Below are 17013 nucleotides of genomic sequence, written 5' to 3' on the forward strand. Positions count from 1 at the left end.
GATAGAAACATCTATGAGAGAGAACATGAATTGGCCACCTCCTACATGCCCCCACTGGGGATCAGGCCACAACCTGGGCATGTGTCCTGACCAGGAATGGAATCTGAGACCTCTTGGTGCATGGATCGATGCTCAACCCTGAGCCACACTGGCCAGGCATGTTTTTATATTTAGAATTAGCCAGCCAGACTGTATTTAGATGATCCCAATTTTGTTTGCAACATCGAAAGCATCATAGTCAGGAGCCAGTCGACCACATGCCTTCTCTCCTTCAGGCCTGATGAGGGTGTTGACCGTGGCCACATCAATGTCATAGAGCTTCTTCACAGCCTGTTTGATTTGCTGCTTGTTGCCCTTGACATCCACAATGAACACAAGTGTATTTTTGTCTTCTATCTTCCTCATGGCTGACTCCGGTGGTCAGGGGGATCTTGATGATGGCATAGTGGCCATACTTGTTTCTCCCGGGAGCACTCTTCTGAGGATGTTTAGGCTGCCTTTGGAGGTGAAGTGTTGTTTTGGTGTCTGTGGATGCCTTTCAGCACTGCTTTGTTTGCATTTTACTTCTTTGCTTTGACTTTAGCCTTGGGTGGGGCAGGGGCTTCCTTTTTCACTTTTTGATGCCATCCTCTGAAAAGTATTTTTTTTTCTTATTCTTAATTATTCTAACAGACAATAGTTTGTTCAAAATAATATCAACAATGTATTTGATTATGTATGCTTATATATATTTTACATACATGCTATTTAAGCTTATATAATGAAATAAATGACAGCAACAATACAAGAAATGGGAAGGAGGAATTGTGATTATCTTGTTATTATAAATTACTCACACTACCTGTGAAGTGGTATAGTGTTATTTGAAATTGGACGTAGATTAGTTGTAAATGTATATTATAAACTCTAGGGCACCATTTAAAATTAGAAACAAATTTTAAGTAAAACCTACATGTTAGGAAAGGAGAGAAAATAGAATCATATAAAATGCTCAATCAAAACCACCAAAGTCATAAAAAGAGTGAAAGACAAAAATAGAACACAGAATAAGGGCAATACATAGAAAGCAGTATGGTAGATGTTAAGCCAAGAATATCAACAATCACTTTGAATATCAATGGTCCAAATACACCAATTAAAAAACAGAGATTGTCAGAGAGAATAAAGAAACACAATGGAACTACATGTTGTCTACTAGAAAGCCACTTTTATATAAAGGCACACACCGCTTTAAAATAAATGAATGGAGCTTTGGCCAGTTTGGCTCAGTGGTTAGAGCGTTGGCCTGTGGACCAGAGTCCTGGGTTGAGTTCCCACTAAGGGCATGTACCTCGGTTGCTGTTTGTCCCCAGCCCTGGTTGGGGTCGTGTGGGTGGCAGCCAGTCTATGTGTCTCTCTCACATTGATGTTTCTCTCTCTTCACCCCTCTCTCCCTCCTGCTCTGTCTGAAGATAAATGCAAAAAACCCCCAAAACATTAAAATAAAAATATATATGCTAGCATCTCCTTGTATTACTGGGAAATGACAAACCTAGAATAAAATTAAAGAGAAGGACTTTAATTCAGATTTTAAGAAATTTCCAATGTAAGTTGGGAGAGAAAATAAAAGTTTATAGAAAATTATTCCAAAATGTAAAATCATCAGGTTTGTTTGAGAAGTAAAGTTTAATGTAATAAGGGCACAGTGAATTAAATCTAGGGCTTAGTTTGGCAGAGAAGAGAGGAGAGAACGTTTTATATCAGAGAAATGTCCTACTGGAAAGTTGCCTTGATTTCCATGCTAAAGAGAACAAATTTTCCTAATAAACAATTAGCCACTGCTGATTTTTTAGCAGCTGTATCTAGTTAAACCTCAGTTCTGAAACATCTCCCATTTCAAACAATTTGGTTCTTGACCAGGTCCTTCTTGGAAAAAATGTCTTGGTTGTGGAATACAACTTTGGTGTTCAGTTTTTGACCCGACAACTTGTTCATTCTGATACCTTCACATGACAAAAAGCGTCTCTTGGGCAACAAAGAAGAGAATGCCTTTGTTGCTGGTGAAATCGATGATTAGCACAATTTTAAGACATAAAGAGGCCTCCAAGAGTGCTAATATTGCTAAGGGTATGAAAAGAAACAATGAACACAGGCAATTGAAGAGGTAGAAAAACTGTTGTTGATTTGGATAAAGGAGATCAGGTAGTGGTTTCGCAGGCAGTGATATGTGAAAAAGCAAAGATGCCACACACTGACCTCCCAAAGGATACCCTTGGAACTAGTGCCCAAAGTGGTTTGTTTAAGACTAGTAGCAGGTGGTTCGATACATTTAAGAAAATAAGTGTTCGTTTATAGAATAAACAGTACATTGGATATGGACTATATATAAGAAAGGTTAAAATGGAATCATTTGTGGTTCTGAAAGGAATTAATTCTATTTCTGTTATTTCTTTTTTATTATTTTTCTTTATTTTTAAAATTTTATTTTTGTTACAGATGCTTCTCCTTTTTTACCCCATTGACACCCTCCTCCCCATCCCCCCCACCCCATCCCAGGCTTTGTTGTCCATGTCTATTGGTTATGCGTACATGCATGTAAGTTCTGTGGTTTATCTCTTCCCAGCCCCTGCCACCCCCTCTTCTGAGGGTTGTCAGTCTTTACCCTACTTCCATGTTTCTGGGTCTACCCCATTCCTCAGACTGTTATGTTCATTATATTCCGTATATAAGTGAGATCATGTGGTATTTGTCTTTTTCTGCTTGGCTTCTTTCACTTAGGATAATACTTTCCAGGTCCCTCCATGTCGTCTCAAAGGATAAGAGATCTTTCTTTCTTACAGTTGCATAGTACTCCATTGTGTATATGTACCACCGCTTTTTGATACATTCATCTACTGATGGACACTTGGGCTGTATCTAGATCTTAGCTATTGTAAATAGTGCTGCTATGAACATGGTGGTACATATATTCTTTCTGATTGGTGTTTCAGGCTTCTTAGAGTATATTCCTAATAGGAAAAAATGATTTGGTTTTCAAACAAATCACTTTAAAAAAATTTTTTTTTCTTTATTGATTTTAGAGAAAGAGGAAAGGAGATATAGAGAGAAACATCAATGAGCAAGAACATCGATTGGCTGCCTCCTGCATGCCCACCACTGGGGATCGGGCCCACAACCTGGTCATGTGCCCTGACTGGGAATCGAACCAGCAACCTCTTGGTGCATGGGTCGATGCTCAACCACTGAGCAACACCGGCTGGGCTCAAATGAATCAATTATTCAACAACTTTCCAAAACAAATAAACTTCAAGAACTGAGGTTCCACTGTATTTTCAACATGTTTTCCATGAAGAAGTACTTTGATGAGGTGAACACGATAGGCTATGAAGAATCTTAGGAAGGAGGCCAATGCAAGTGGGAAGAACAATTTGAAAGCTCTTGAAGGAGGTAGCCAAGCAAGCTTGAGAGCCGGCACCCACCAGACTTTGGTAGAGAAATGAAGGAGTCACAGGACAATCTCCAGCAATTACTTACCTGCGGAGATCACCTGAAACTTTCTGAAGTTCCCATGGATTTCAGTTTTAGTTCCCATTAAAATGTTCAATGAATATTGACGTACAAGGACTACATAGGAAGTTAATTCTTTCATGTTTTAAAATGCAGTATATTTCCAAGGGACATAGTTTGGGGAGTACTGTTTTGTATGCCATTCACTGGGCAAAAGAAACATGATCAGTTTGGAAGTTGCCCACTAGAACTAATTATTTATAATTGACTTGTCATGCCATGACAATACCTAAGAGATCAAGTTTACCTTGCAAAGTAAAGCTTCTGTGTATGTATGTTTGATTGGAAAGCTTTGGGTTACAAAGATTTATAGGGATCATTTTCAGAGAATGATCAAACTGCCCAAATTGATCCTTACCCAAATGTTGTCCATAAGCATATCTGATCACTAAGGTTTGTAAAACAACATGAAATGCTCAAGACAAATATGTTAAATTGACGAAACCAAATTTGTTGGCAGGAATAAATTTAAGATTTATAACATGATGAAGAGCCTGGAAATAGGGCTTGTTTCTAAAATTAGAATCCATAAATGAAAAGTCAGAGGTGAGACCATAAACTCCTGTTGTTTTTTTTTTATGTATAAAACCTTTCTCATAATAGTTTTATAAATTTTTGTTAACATTTAAAAAATATATAGTCACTTTGTTTTTTAATAGCTCTGATTATCCTCAAATATAATCCCTTTCTATTTAAGGAAACAGACTGATGCAAACAATACTCCAGCATCAGAAGCCTTTTAACCATTTGGAAGGCTGCAAATATGGTTACAGACATTGTAGGTTTCATGCCATCTGGGATTAGCTGTTTTTATTAAAATATTTTTTTTCTATGCAGTGTGCTTCTGAACTGTATTTTTATTTTATTCTATTTTTCACTTACAATTGACATTCAATGCTGTCTTGTTTTAGTTTCATGTATACAGCATAGTGGTTAGACAGTCAGATACTTTACAAAATGGTCTCCCTGATATGTCATTGTACGTAGTTATTTATTTATTTATTTATTTCAACTGATAGTCAATTTATTAAAAAAGTTGATTTAAGCATCTGCAGTGGTGACTTCAACCTCGACTCCTGGCTCCATACTGATGGAACAAATCTGCTAACAATCTCAGAAGGGCTGTGCAAGTCACTGAGTCACTTGTGGATCCTCATCTAAAGTCCATCCCAAGTCTTAGAACCCTCCCCACAGGGAGTTTCCTTGTAGTGATTCTCAGAGTCTTTGTAGGCATCTGAACTGGTCCTTTCACTTTGAGATTCTTCTCCTTCATGCCTCGGATCAAGTCAGCACACACGACATACAGAGGAATCAAAATATCTTTCAGTTCATTCAAAACACCCTAAGTCAGCTTAAGCAAGTTTAACTGCTGCTGCCTCAGAAGAGCGTATAAAACTATCACCGTCATCCAACAAGTAATTAACTCCCCATCACCATGTACATAGTGATTATTTTCACATTTTTTGAACATTAGTCACTCATTTTTTTCTCAACAAATAATCCTGTCTCTGAATAATAGTAGTTTTCCAGAGAGACATCGTTTGCCAGGATTGAGGAGACAGAAGGCTTTAGCTTGTGTTACATCAGGAAGATTAAAATGTGCCTGAATGTGAAGAGGCATGCACACGGCTGATTTACAGTTCCCACTGAACTGAGACCTGCCTATTCGGATTTGTGCCTCATCCTGATAATGAGAAACAGGATCTGGATGCTTCTTAGGTTCAAATGATAAAATTAGTTAGGCTGCATATTCATTCCTTTTTATCTGTGGTTTTGAATAAGCAGTACCATCAATGTGTTCATGTACAGTGTTGTCATTACCTTGACATGACACTAATGTGAACTTCCTTGAGTATCATGTTAGCTGCTTCTGGCCTGCTCATCAGCTCTTTATATCAGTTTGTATGCCACGGATGGGTTCATTGGCTTGAGTGGAAATAGTTTTACAGGAAGGAGTTTAAAGGCAGGAAACAGCTCATGATCACTCATCCGCAGAATTCTCCCTTAAGCTTCTGAATCTGAAAATCCCTGCTTCTGCTCCTGTTTCATCAGATTCTCATGCGAGGGGGGTTGGCTCTCTATTTCCTCTTTTGTTCATGTACAAGCACACGAGGCTTCTCCACTCATGACAGGTTCTGTCTCCCCACTCCCAGCTCCACCATACATAACCAGAATGAGCGGGTTGTGATTGGGCCCCGAAGACTGTCACAGACAAGGCACAGCTATTCCCTGTCCTTGTTTTATATAGTAATACTATAAACAAGGAGCAGAAGAGTTTTCAAGGTAGCCTGTTACCGCTCCAAAATCTCTCTGAGACCTCCTTACATTGCATGCTTTATTTTCAAAGGCAAACAAATGTGTAGTGTTTTAGAAACATGTCTTGCAAAAAATACATGTGTCGTGTTGACATTTGCTGCTTACAGAAGTGCATTCCACTGATCTAGAGAATTGCCACACATGAAACAGCTTATTCTCCACAGTGAAGAATAAATGAAGCATTAATATAAACAGATAATTATAAATTTAAACAAATACTCTAAATACGTATAAGGAAAATAAGGAGGTCAAGTAAGGGAATCTCCATTTTTGCCCTTCCTACTTTCATGTCTGTGGCTTGGTGGAACACAGCACAGGGCCACCTTCTAATGCCCGCTCTGTTCACATTTCATCTTGGAAGCAATGGGACAAAAAGCTCTTCTCATTCATATTTTTAGTCAAGGGACTACTTCTGCCTCTGAAAGTGAGAGCTGCCTCTAAAACTACAATGCATTGCCTGGGTTTCGTAATAAACTGTGACTTCCCTAGCTAGTGTGCCTCATGGTATGCTGAGACAGTGCATTAAGTAATACAATAATAATGTAAACATAGTAGTAATATAAGTAGTTAACATTAGGCAGCAACGAGAAAGATTTGGCTCAAGCATCTGTGATTAGTTATATAAACAACTTGGCACTATTTCTTCACTGTGATGTTTCTAAAATGTATTACATTTTATTAATACATTAATAGATACTAAAAGTTATCAGCACTTTAAACAGAGAATGTAATTTAGGAGAGATTTTGTGATGGTTGTTATTTTGGCCCATTTTCATCTATAAGAAATACTATGCAAATCTGCCTAATTTTAAGACAATTCTCTGGAATTATTGAAGATATATATGGAGATGCTGCTGCCGATGAGGCTCTTTGTTAGAGCATTTTGCATGTTCCATTAATGGTTACTTTCTGCAAATGCAAAAGATTGCTTAACTAATTTAGTTTACTTCAAATGTTAAATACATCTGTACTTGTCACTTCATAGAAAAGCATTGTTCCTGTCACTGACTATGTCCCCAAAATGAGGCTTTAAAAATTAACTACTAAGGTCAACACATGCCTACTGTGGTTTACTATACCAGATCACAATAGTAAAGCTGATTAAAAACAACTCAGAGAAGAAACTCCAAATTTAAAAATGGAACTGCCATTTGACCCAGTGATCCCACTGCTAGGAATCTATCCTAAGAAGCCTGAAACACTAATCAGAAAAAATATATGCACCCCTATGTTCATAGCAGTGCTATTCCCAATACTTAAGATCTGGAAACAGCCCAAGTATCCATTAGTAGATGAGTAGATAAAAAAGCTGTGGTACCATCCTGAGTCCACCACTGCACCTGGCACCATTGGGCCAGTTGACACTCTGTGTCAACACAGACCAGTGCACAGTAGTGGAGCTGTCAAGGTGCCGGTTTCGGAAACCGCAAATGGCTGGGGGCCCAGCACCATCCTCCACAGCAGCAGCCTAATCAGAGTCGAGATATACCCCCAGCAGCAGAGGCAGGGGAGCAGACATCCATCCCCAGGCAACAGAAGCACAGGTCAGCAGCAGAGAACCATCCCCCAAAATTACAGCAAAGGCTGAGCAGTAGCTGAGCCCCACTGGGCAGCAGCACTCCCCAGCCACCAGCATGGGGACCTGGGAATACATCAGGGCCTGTGCAACACTGCTGCCCACAAAAGCATTGGGAAGCTGGGAATACATCAGGGCCTGTGTGACCCAGTGGCACACAAGAGTGGTGTGGAGCCGGGTGTCCAGAGGGACATGTACGACCCAGCGACCCACAAGAGCAGTGCAGAGCTGGGGTGCCAGATGGACCTGTGCATAACAGCAGTGTGGAACTGAAGATCCAGAGGGACATGTGTGACCCACCTGCCAAAGGTGCAGGCAGGGAGTGTGGCTCTAGTGGAGCCTGAGCAATACAGCTACAGGTGGCACCAGGGAACACAGCTTCAGAGGGGCCCACGCAATCCAGCAGCAGCACCTACCAGTACATACCAATACAAGCCCCAGTAGTCAATCCTCCAGGATCCACAGCAGGCAAGAGGTGACATGCAACAAAAGAGTCTGGGAGGCACAGTAGCCTTATTTGATATACAGTGAGCTGCCTACACATCCAAACATCCCTCACCGGGTAAAGTGCTACCAGACGGTTGAAATGGGAGACAAAGAAACAACACCCAAAGGAAAGAAAAAGAGGAATCACTGGAAAAGGAACTACAGGAAATGAAAGAAAGCAACTTGTCAGATAAAGAATTCAAAGCAATGATTTTAAGGGTGCTCAAAAATTTGGTGAGAACTAGAAACAACTTAATAAGAATTATGAAGAGCTCACTGGGAACTACTTTAGCTTTAAAAAAAGAGGTAGAAGCTATGCATAAAAATCAAGAGGAAATAAAGAATGATATAGCTGTTAGGAAAAAATACCTTAGAAGGGTTCAATAGTAGATTAGAAGAAGCTGAAGATCAAATCAGTGACTTAGAAGACAAGGTAGAGAAAAACACCCAAATAGAGCAGCAAATTGAAAAAAAGTTTAAAAAGCAAGAGGAGAGTTTAAGGGGGCTGTGGGACAATACAAAATGTAACAACATTCACATTATAGGGGTACCAGAAGGAGAAGAATCCAAGAAAGGAATAGAGAACCTGTTTGAAGAAATAATGACAGAAAACTCCCCTAAACTGGTAAAGGAAAAAGTCACACAAGTCCAGGAAACACAGAGAGTCCCAAGCAAGATGAAACCCAGAAGACCCACAGCTAGACACATCATAATAAAAATGGCAAACATTAAAGACAATGAAATAATCTTAAAGGAAGCAAGAGAGAGATGAAAAGTTACCCACAAGGGAGCTCCCATTAGACTGTCAGCTGATTTCTCAATAGAAATGCTGCAGGCCACAATGGAGTGGCATGAAGTGTACAAAGTAATGCAAGGCAAGGGTCTGAATCCAAGACTACTCTATCCAGCAAGGCTATCATTCAAAACTGAAGGATAAATAAAGAGCTTCATGAATTAAAAAAAAAAAAAAAAAAAAAAGCTAAAGGAACTTACCACCACCAAACCAGCACTGCAAGAAATGCTGAAGGGACTGTTGTAAGAAGAAGAAGAAATGGGGTGGGGGGGTGGGGGTGGGGGTAACATAGGCATAAAATTAAAATGGCAACTAATAACTATCTATCAATAATTACCTTAAATGTAAATGGCTTAAATGCTCCAATCAAAAGACATAGGGTAGCTGATTGGATAAGAAAACATGACCCATATATATGCTGTCTACAAGAGACCCACCTCACAACAAAAGATTCACACAGGATGAAAGTGAAGGAATGAAAAAAAATTTTCCAAGCAAATGAAAATGATTAAAAGTGGGTATAGCAATTCCCATATCTGACAAGATAGACTTCAAAATGAGGGCATAATAAGAGAGAGAGAAGGCCACTACATAATATAAAAAGGATCAATCCAACAAGAGGATATAACACTGATAAACATATACACACCAAATACGGGAGCACCAAAATATATTTAAAAACTTCTGGAGGACTTCAAGGGAGAGATCAATAGCAATACGATCATAGTGGGTGACTTTAACATGCTACTGACACCACTGGCTAGATATTCTAGACAAAAAAATTAACAAGTACATAGAGTCCTTACAAGACAAACTGGATCACCTGGACTTCATTGATATTTACAGAACATTTCACGCCAAAACTGCAGAATATACATTCTTCTCAAGTGCACATTGGACATTCTCAAAGATAGACCACATGTTAGGACACACAGAAAGTCTCTACAAATTTACAAAGCTCAAAAATCATATCAAGCATCTTCTCAGATCACATTGACATGAAACTAGAATTTAATTACAATAAAAACACACAAAGACATTCAAACACTTGGAGGCTAAATAGCACGTTATTAAACAATGAATGGGTTACTAATGAGATCAAGGAAGAAATTAAAAACTCCCTGGAAACCAATGAAAATGAACACACAACAACACAAAATCTATGGGATACAGCATAAGTAGTCCTGAGAGGGAAGCTCATAGCACTACAGGCCTACCTTAAGAAACAAGAAAAATTCCTAATTTACCTTTTAACTCTACAACTTAAAGAACTAGAAAGTAGCCCTGGCCAGTTTGGCTCAGCAGTTAGAGCATCAGCTTGTAGTCAGGAGAGACCTGGTTTTTGTTCCTGCTAAGGGCACATACCTCGGTTGCAGTTTGTCCCCGGCCCTTGTTGGGTTATGCAGGTGGGAGCCACTCGATGTGTCCCTTTCACATTGATGTTTCTCTCTCACTTTCTCTTCCTCTCTCTTCCTCTCACTCTATCTGAACAAAAAATGGAAAAATGTCCTCAGGTGAGGATAAAAAAAAAAAAGAAAAAGAAAACCAGAGCTAGAAAGAGGAAGGAAATAGTAAAGGTCAGAGCAGAAATAAATAACAAAGAGATCAAAAAAACAGTTCAAAAGATCAATGAAACAAAAAGCTGGTTCTTTGAAAAGATAAACAAGATTTAATGATCTTTAGCCAGACTTACCAAGAAACAAAAAGAGAGAAACCAAATAAACAAAATTAGAAACGAAAGAGGAGAAGTAACAACTGATGCCACAGAAATACATAGGATACAAAGGATCATCAAAGCATACTATGAACAATTAATTATATGCCAAAAAATTGGACAATCTAGGAGAAATGGACAAATTTCTAGAAACACACAGCCTCCCAAAACTGAACCAGGAAGAGATAGAATACTTGATCAGATCAATAACAACAAAGGAAATTGAAGAGGTAATTAAGAAAGTCCCAGAAAACAAAAGCCCATGCCCTGATGGCTTCACGGGGGAGTTTTACTGAACATTCAAAGAAGATCTAATACTTATTCTTTGCAAACTATTCCAAAAAATCTAAAAAGATGGAATACTTCCAAACTCATTTTATGAGTCCAGCATAATCCTAATTTCAAAACTGGTTAAAGACATTACAAAGAAAGAAAACTACAGGCCAATATCCCTGATGAACACAGATGCCAAAATCCTTAACAAAATATTAGCAATTCAAATCCAGCAATACATCAAAAAAATTATTTATCATGACCAAGTGAGATTCATCCCAGGGATGCAAGGATGGTCCAATATTCACAAATCAATAAATGTGATACACCACATAAACAAAATGAAACATAAAAACCATATGATCATATCAATAGATGCTGAAAAAGCATTTAACAAAATCCAGCATTCATTTCTGATAAAAACACTCAGCAATGTGGGAATAAAGGAATCGTATCTCATCATAATAAAAACCATATATGAAAAAACTACAGCCAACATCATATTCAATGGGCAAAAACTAAAAACATTCTCCTTAAGAATGGGAACAAGACAGAGATGCCCACCTTTGCCACTCTTATTCAACATAGTTCTGGAAGTCTTAGCCAGAGCAATTAGACATGAAGAAAAAATAAAAGGGATCCAAATTGGAAAGGAGGAAGTAAAACTGTCATTATTCGCAGATGACATAATATTACATAGAAAACCCCAAAGATCCACCAAAAATCTGCTAGAGTTAATAAATGAATTTGGCAAAGTAGCAGGATACAAAATGAACATCAAGAAATCAATGGCATTCTTATACACCAATGATGAACTCATAGAAAGAGAAACTAAAAAAAATTACATTTACTATTGCAGCAAAAAATTAAGATACCTAAGAATAAACTTAACCAAAGATGTAAAGGATCTCTTTACAGAAAACTACATGTCATTGAAAAAATAGAGAAAAATATAAAAAAGTAGAAACACATACCTTGTTCATGGATTGGAAGAATTAACATCATTAAAATATCCATACTACCCAAAGTAATCTATAGATTCAATGCAATCCCCATCAAAATACCAATGACATATTTCACAGAACTAGAACAAACATTCCAAAAGTTCATATGGAACCAAAAAAGTCCCCGAATAGCCACAGCAATCTTGAAAAAGAACAAATTAGGAGGGATTACGTTACCAGATATCAGGTTATACTACAAAGCCACTGTAATCAAAACAGCCTGGTATTGGACAAGAACAGACAGTCTAGATCAATGGAACACAACAGAGATCCCAGGAATGGACCCAAGACAATATGCCCAATTAATATTTGACAAAGGTGGCAAGAGCATACAGTGGAGTCAAGATAGTCTCATCAATAAATGATGTTGGGAAAATTGGACAGCTACTTGCAAAAAAATGAAGCTAGACCACCAACTTACACCATACACAAAAATAAACTCAAAATGGATAAAAAACTTAAATGTAACTTGTGAATCTATAAAAATTCTAGAAGAAAAAGTAGGCAACAAAATTTCAGACATCATACACAGCAGAATTTTCACTGATACCACACCTAAGGCAAGAGAAACAAAGGAAAAAATGAACACATAAGACTACATCAAACTAAAAAGCTTCTGCACAGCAAAAGAAACAATAATCAAAATTAAAAGGGAACCCACCATATGGAAGACCATAATTGCCAATGATGCACCAAATATGGGATTAATTTCCAAATTATTTAGAGTACTCATACAACTCAACAAAAGGAAGACAAAGAACCCAATTTAAAAAATGGGTAGAGGAACTAAATAGACACCTCTCCAAACAGGACATACAAATGGCCAAGAGACATATGAAAAAATGCTGAACGTCACTAATCATGAGGGGGATGCAAATTAAAACAATTATGAGGTATCATTTCACACCTGTCAGAATGACAGCCATCAACAAATCATCAAGCAAGTAGTGTTGGCGAGGGGGTGGAGAAAAGGGGACTCTAGTACACTACTGGTGGGAATGCAGACTGGTGCAGCCACTATGAAAAACACTATGGTGTTACCTCAAAAAGTTAAAAATTGAACTGCCATTTGACTCAGTGGTCCCAGTTCTAGGAATATACCCTAAGAAGCCTGAAACACCAGTCAGAAAGAATATATGTATCCCTATGTTGATAGCAGCACTTTTTACAATAGCTAAGATCTAGAAACAACCCAAGGGTCCATCAGTAGATGAGTGGATAAAAAGCTGTGGTACATGTACACAATGGAATACTATGCAGTTGTAAGAAAGAAAGATCTCTTATCATTTGAGATCACATGGAGGGACCTGGAGAGTAATATGTTAAGCAAAACAAACCAAGCAGAGAAAGACAAATATCACATGATCTTACTTATTTGTGGAATATAATGAACTAATCAAACTGATGAACTAAATTGACCCTGAGACATAGAGGTAGGGTAGAGACGAACAAATCTTAGAAGAGGGGATTTTGTGGGGGGGGGGGGAGATAAACCACAGAACTTATATGCATGTATGCATAACCAATGGACACAGACAACAAAGCTGGGAAGAGAAGGCAGGGGGATGGGGAGGAGGGTGTCAATGGGGGAAAAAGGAAAAACATTCATAACAAAAACAAATTAATCGAAAATAATTAAAAATAAATAAATAAATAAGCTGTAGAACAGTTACACAATGGAATACTATGCCTCTATGTAAACGAAGGATCTCATACCCTTTGAGACAGCATGGAAGGACCTGGAAATTATTACGCTAAGTGAAATCAGTCAGTCCAAGAAAGACAAGTGTCACATGATCTCACTTATATGTGGAATCTAAAGAACAAAATGAACTAACAAACAAAATAGATCCAGAGACATGGAAGCAAGGAACAGACTGATGAACCTCAGGGGGAAGTGGGGAGTGGGGTGGAAAGAGATAAACCAAAGAGCTGATATGTATTTATGCATAACCAATGGACACAGAAAATAGTGTTGTAAAGTCAGGGGGATGAGCAGGAGAGGGGAGAAGGGAGTCAGTGGGAGGATTAAAGGGAGACATCTATAATACTTTCAACAATAAAGATAAATTAAAAATAAATAAAAATTTAAAAACTCAAAGAAAGACAGTATGTATTTAAGATAGGTATTTTTTGAGTGACTAAGGATTGACTTTTTTGAGAGGTAAAATGTAAGTATGGAATCTATTGAGTGGCAATTCAGGAGATAGTGTTTTTTATCTCAGTAGATAATTCAAGTCCTCTGGAGGGAAGGGACCAAGTCTTCGGACATACTCCCATTGTGTTGGAGTTAACATGCATCATATATGAGGTTTGCTAAATGACATTCATTATTTACCCAATCTAGGATTAGAGAAACTCATCATACTAATGTTAGTTTTTCTGAATTATTTCTTCAATCTGGATTTTGGTGGTTTTCATCTGAAAGATTTCATTAAAATGTTAATATGTTGAACTATGGTCTTTCTCATCTGTAAGTGAGTTTTAATAATGGACCATGTTGTTTTTAACTCATAAGAATATTGCATTTTGGTTTTTCTAATTGTGTAGGTTTTGAAAACAATAAACACACTTTTATAATCTGAAGATATTAAAAGATGTGGCACTAGGTATACTTTATGTAAGTTAAAGAACAGGTAAATAAGTTCATTGTACTTTAACATTATTATTGCTTTCGCCCAGATGAAACATTTAGTTGTTTTCATTTGAAGGTGACATATAGATGTTGCTATTTATGGGATGTTAGATGCATCTGACAGTGCAATTCAAATTTATTTCAAGGTGGAATTAGAAACCATTCTTCCAAGAGATAAGGCTAAGGGTAAAAAAAATAATAATTTTGTTAATCTCTTCAGACCACTTTATTTATTTTCTCTTTTTGATAGAGAAGTTTTACTCTCAATTTTATTTTTAGTTTATGTTATTATTAGCCTCAACAGTTAACCGTCCAAAAAATAAAAGTAATTTATTTATGTATTAGTTTTATTTTTGTCTACTTTATTACAATATTGATATTCATTTAAAGACCGAGATTAAATGCATTAATAGTCAGATAATAATTTGTCCTCAATATCTGAAAGTAATGGGTATACTATAAAGTCATTAAAATAAATCAAATGCAAATGGAGAATATTTCTAACTAAATATTAAAAAATTTTAAACTACATAAAAATTTCGAATGAAATTTTATCTAGAAAATGAAACTAAACATTATGAACATGACTTTCACTTACCTCACATATAAATCAAACAACAGTAGTAGCTATGTGATGATAGTTACAATAAAGAATGGACATATGTTGATTTGTTTATAACATAAATTTTATAGGTTGAGTTGTGTCCTCCCAAAAGATATGTTGAATTTCTAACCCCCAGTATCTCAGAATGTGATTTTATATTGCAAATGGGGTCATTACAGATGTAACTAGTTATGATATGGTGAGTCCTTATATGAAGAAAATACACAGAGACACATGGAGAATGCCAAGCAATGACAGATGCAGAGGTTGGAGCATTACCATGGCTTATCAAGATCGATATGATTTCGTTCCATGTCTTAAGGAGGTCTATATAATCTAGCCCCTGGATATTTTTCCATTCTTATTTCCTACCATTCTTCTTTTGGTCATTCCATGTAGGTTATACTCATTTTGCTGTCTTTGAAACATATAAAAGCATGGTCCATTTGAGTGCCTTTGCAGACATTCTTTGCTCTAATCATATCTCTGAGAATATCAGCTCTGTTGGGAAGCCTGACCATACTCATTAACATAGCACTTCTCATATCTCACTACGCCCTTATTGATTTGTTTATTGTCTGTCTTCTCTACTGCTCTACATGTGTACAGAAATATTGTTTTTAGTATAATGTTGTCCCTGGAACTTAGAGTCGTGCCTGTGACTTAGTTGCTTCTCATTAATTATTTCAGGAAGAAAAGACATCTGCGAATAGGTAAGTTGAGTATGGATTTGTCATGTGAAATATATCAAGTTGACCTGATAAGAAGTCAATATGGAATGCAAAGGTTGCAATTTAGAGCATTATAAAAGATGGAAAACAAAATATTTTAATTCTCACAGTTCAATGGGGGAATGGGGTATGTGACCTTATTCTGTGAGAGACAAAATTTGGGGAAAGTTACAAGGGAATTTTGTTTTCTTAACTGATTAAAATTTAAAAAACAAAAAATAAAGAATACATTATTTATTGCCCCTTTACCCAAACCCCACCCCTTTCCCCCCCCTGATTTGACTACTGCAGCAACAGCCTTGATCTTGGGAGCATGAGGGAAATGTCAAGAAAATTGCGGTCCTGACATTGTTTAAAGTGCTGAACCAACTTCCCAAACTTTCTACCAATAAATTTCTTGTAATAGGAGAAAAATAATCCCATACTTGTTCAAGCTACAATAATACAGGTTTTGGTTATTTACTTTTTTGTTGTGTTTTTTATTGCTGTTGTTAATCTTCACTCGAGGATATTTTTCCATTGATTTTTAGATAGAGTAGAGGGTGGGGGGTTGGGAAAGAAACACCAGTGTGAGAGAGGCACATGGATTGGTTGCCTCCCACCTGACCCTGACTAGGGCGGGGTATTGAAACTGCAACTCAGGTACATGCCCTTGACTGGGAATCGAACCCACAACCCTTCAGTCATCAGGCTGATGCTCTAACCACTGAGCAAAACTGGCCAGGACTTGGTTATTTACCTTTATAGTCAATTCTAACCAACAAAGCAAGATTGATTATTGGCTGAGTTCTTTCAAGCTCTATTTGAGCTACTAAATATTTCTGTAGAAAAATTCATCCCCGTGCTCACTTTTCTTAACCTTTATTTTCCTAATTCTCCTGTTAAATGCATAAATTATCTCTATCTTTCCATGTCCAATGGTCAATTTTTAGTATTTATCTTAATTGACACCTCAGGAGCATTTAACAGTGTTATTTACTTCTTGCTAAAATACATATTGATTTGGCTTTTTTATAGCTTAACTTATAACTAACTGGTTTTCATTTTTTAGTGCCCTCTGCTGAATTCAGTTACCAACTTCGCAATGTTTCAGTGCCCCCAAACTTGACATTCTAGATCTTCTCTTCGTTATCTATGATCTCTCCTTTGGAAATCTCATCTGTTTCCAAGCTTTTCAATACTATAGGCTGATGACCGCAAGTTTATATCTTCAGATCTTACCCTTGGAGTCCAGTGCTCTAGGTTCACGTAGTGGGCTGCCTACTGAGCATTTTGTCTTGAATGACTCAATAGCTTTTTCAAATTAGAGGAAATATTTTAATTCCATTCTTTACC

The 17013-nt window shown here is 37.3% G+C and overlaps 1 non-coding gene across 1 annotated transcript; it reads right to left on the reverse strand.

Moving 5' to 3' along the window:
• Nucleotides 1-4916: 4916 nt before the first annotated feature.
• On the reverse strand, nt 4917-4982 carry LOC118616714. The gene has a single exon (XR_004956688.1). It is a non-coding gene; the product is annotated as a small nucleolar RNA U54 (small nucleolar RNA).
• Between the last annotated feature and the right edge of the window lie 12031 nt (nt 4983-17013).

This window comes from Molossus molossus, unplaced genomic scaffold (assembly GCF_014108415.1).
Source record: "Molossus molossus isolate mMolMol1 unplaced genomic scaffold, mMolMol1.p scaffold_m16_p_4, whole genome shotgun sequence".
In the NCBI taxonomy this organism is placed as follows: Eukaryota; Metazoa; Chordata; class Mammalia; order Chiroptera; family Molossidae; genus Molossus; species Molossus molossus.